This window comes from Haplochromis burtoni, unplaced genomic scaffold (assembly GCF_018398535.1).
Source record: "Haplochromis burtoni strain Fernald_Lab_line unplaced genomic scaffold, NCSU_Asbu1 Contig_236, whole genome shotgun sequence".
Taxonomy (NCBI): domain Eukaryota; kingdom Metazoa; phylum Chordata; class Actinopteri; order Cichliformes; family Cichlidae; genus Haplochromis; species Haplochromis burtoni.
The window spans coordinates 70,287-74,167 of NW_024582597.1; the positions used below are offsets into that span (position 1 = coordinate 70,287).

Sequence of the window (3,881 nt, forward strand, 5' to 3'; positions counted from 1 at the left end):
AGAGATAAAACCAAACGTTTATCGATTTTTTTTGTGTCGGAAATTGTCTTCGAATTTCGAAGCTCTTTAGTGCAGGAAAATCGCTCAGCAGTTTTCTTTAGTTAGCTTTAGTGTGAAAAGACCTTCCTGAAAAATGAGTGGAATGACATGCGGTCACAATGTTGGTGAATGTGGTGAATGTTTCAGCGTAAAAGCAGTAGGACTGGCATCTAAACTGCTGTAGAACTAAAGTGTAATGACATGTTGGAAGTTGAGTGCAGTCCTTCCGATTGTCCACACGGGGACATTGTAGACCATCACATTTAAATTCTCTCTGTAGGGTCTCGGTGCTCCTCCCAGATTCAGAGGATGATGATGTCTCTCAGGCGATTCAGACAAAGAGATTTAGAGGGCGAACGAGAACGGGACTGAACACTGATTATGTTTATAGGAAATGTGTCAGAATAAACGTGGGCGCCTTTGATTTTTTTCTATTTATGCCGTTACACACCGTGTCAATTTTTATGCTTTTTCTCCTTGAACATAATTATGACTGGACCGAGCAGATCGATCTGTGTGTGGATATATCTCGTCTTCGTGCTGCTGGATTGTTATCTGGGAAACGGTTTCTGGGCAGCTCTCTTACTCCGTCTCAGAGGAGGTGAATCTGGGGACTGTTGTCGGAAATGTCGCGAAAGATCTGAGCATCAATGTCCAGGATTTGGAGCCCCGCATGTTTCAGATCGTTGCTGGATCAAAGAGGAAATATTTCGAGGTAAATCTAAAAACTGGAGCCCTCTATGTTAACGAGAGAATAGATCGAGAAGAGCTTTGCGGTGATGAGCCCAAATGCTCACTCAGTGTAGAAGCTGTTATTAATAACCCACTGAAACTGTATCGTGTTGAAATTATTATTTTAGATGTGAATGATAATTCCCCTTCATTTGAAAGCACGTCACAAGAAATCGACATTTCTGAGAACACAGCGGAAGGAATTAAATTTCCTCTGCATCAAGCACACGATGCAGACGTGGGAAAAAATTCCGTAAATACCTACAAGCTGAGTCATAATGAACATTTTTCATTGACTACACATAAAGAAGAGGGTGTGACTCCTGAGTTGGTGCTTCAGAGAGTTTTAGACAGAGAAAAACAGTCTGTGATTAAGCTCACACTGACTGCCATCGATGGAGGAACACCTGCTAAATCTGGAAGCATGACTATAATAATCAATGTGTTAGATATTAATGACAATCCTCCGATTTTCAGCCAACGGTTGTATAAAGCCAGGGTCTACGAAAATGTTAAAATAGGCACATCAATAATTACACTGGATGCCACTGATTTAGATGAAGGACAGAATGGAAAAGTGATTTATTTATTCAGTGAAGTCAGTCAGGGGAAAAAAACGAATTTGTTTTCTATAAATAAACGAACAGGAACTGTAACGAGTACAAGGAATATTGATTTTGAAGAAAATAATGCTTTTGAACTTCGAGTACAAGCCAGTGATGGAGCTTCCTCGCCTATGAGTTCACATGCTAAATTACTGGTTGAAGTATTAGACGTTAATGACAACGCACCTGAAATTTCAGTCACATCACTGTTGAACACTGTTAAAGAGGATGCATCAGTTGGCACAGCCATTGCTCTTGTTTCAGTATTTGATAAAGATGGAGGTAAAAATGGGATGGTGACATGTAAAATTTCTAATAATGTTCCTTTTAAATTGGAGTCAAATTATAAGAATTCATATTCATTAGTTGTGGACGGTCCTCTTGACCGAGAGACTGCACCTCAGTACAACATCAGCATCACTGCTACTGATGAGGGCAGCCCACCACTCTCCAGCACGAGTGTTATAACTGTTCATGTGTCAGATGTAAATGACAACAAACCTCAGTTTTCAGAAAGTGTGATCAACATCTACGTGAAAGAAAACAGTCCAGTAGGAGCAGTTATTAAAACAGTGACAGCAGCTGATGCAGACATTGATCAAAATAGTCAGGTGAGTTACTCTTTTTTACAAAGCAACAGTGACTCAGTGCCACTATCTACATTATTAAAAATCAACTCAGAGACAGGAGATATAATCAGCCTGCAGTCTTTTAACTACGAGGAGTTAAAAAGTTCCACTTTAAAGTTCAGGCCACAGACTCTGGTGTTCCTCCACTCAGCAGCAACGTCACTGTCAACGTTTTAATCCTGGATGAAAATGACAACAGTCCCACGATTCTCGCGCCATATTCTGAGCACGGCTCCGTTAACAGTGAGAGCATCCCCTATTCTGCTGAAGCGGGATACTTTGTGGCAAAGATCAGGGCTGTAGACGCAGACTCTGGATACAATGCGCTGCTTTCTTATCACCTGTCTGAGCCCAAAGGAAACAACTGTTCAGGATCGGAACCAGCACCGGGGAGATCAGGACTAGGAGGAGAATGAGTGACAATGACCTCAAAACTCACCCCTTGGTGGTCTTGGTCTCTGATAACGGAGAACCCTCCCTGTCAGCTACTGTGTCTATTGATGTGGTGGTGGTTGAAAGCACGGCTGAAATCCAGACTCAGTTCAGACATGTGCCTGTAAAGGAGGACAGCTTCTCGGATTTGAACCTGTATCTGCTGATCGCCATTGTGTCGGTGTCCGTCATCTTTCTGCTCAGCCTCATCACTTTAATAGCAGTCAGATGCCACACATTTCCGACAACAGTCCCCAGATTCACCTCCTCTGAGACGGAGTAAGAGAGCTGCCCAGAAACCGTTTCCCAATAACAATCCAGCAGCACGAATAACAGATTAATCCACAGAAAGCTTCTTCTATGCGGTAAAAGCATATTTACAAAGCAGGCGAAGGCACAATACTCCAGATAATATGTCACAGCAACCAATAAATGGAAATGAATGTATAATTATTCCAAAGCAATCTTCTCTATCTTCTCAAATAAAGACCACCGTTCGTTCTCTTCCGAGCTCTCTTTGTAACAAAGCACACAAATGCATCATTTGCTGAACGTAGGATGGGAGGGGCCCGAAGTCATCGACCAGAACGTCTAAATGTGACGGTCTGTACCGTCCCTACGTGGTCACTTGCTCTAACTACATTACACGTCAGCAAAACCAGCGGACAATGGTGCACTGTATATTCTTAGTGTTTAAAAAGGGTAATATAAATCACTAGATTAAAGGTTAGAAATAATAGTTCATCAGTTAAACGGATGATTACAATTAACATTTTATTATGGAAAGATGTTAAGGTATGTGATATTTTAAATGCTAAATTAAAAAAAATAATTGGGCAAATACACTTGTTTGTTTAAAGTAAAGAGAGAAGTGAGCACAAATGTTAAATATATAGGGGTATGTTTAAACACGTTATCGATGTTGTGATACGTTGTTTAACGTCTACTAAATATGCCAAAACACATCCATAACCGTGCACGTGAACCCGACAAGGACACATACGTTGAGCACCACGGAGAGCGGCAAATGAGTGATAATGCGAATCTGCCATGAATAATTCACGTTACAACAGAAAAGAGAACAACAACACAGCGTTGGAGAAGATCCTGTAGTGCTGTAAACTCAGCAACAGTGATTTCTTCGCATTTGTATTATTTTAGTCACAGCTAAGAAGTGTGTAAATGTATTGATAAAGATGATAAAAACTACGAGATGAAGATAAATTACATTAGGCTTTTAAGATTTCCAAACAAAGAAGTGCAGCAGTGAATACGAAATTTAATACTTTCTTACCTTCTCTTTGTTAGGCAAAGTCTGAGTCCTGGTAAAAGTGTCTCCTCCGTTAATACTGATCAGTTCTCCATCTACAGGTGGAAAAGGGCCTGGGAAAACTACTACGTCACTCTTGAGCGTGTCTGAGCTGAAACACACGTCATACTGCTG

At 40.9% G+C, this 3,881-nt stretch overlaps 1 pseudogene; it reads left to right on the forward strand.

Moving 5' to 3' along the window:
- Window positions 1-465: 465 nt before the first annotated feature.
- On the forward strand, window positions 466-2,720 carry LOC121815527 (annotated as a pseudogene).
- The last annotated feature ends 1,161 nt before the right edge of the window (window positions 2,721-3,881 follow it).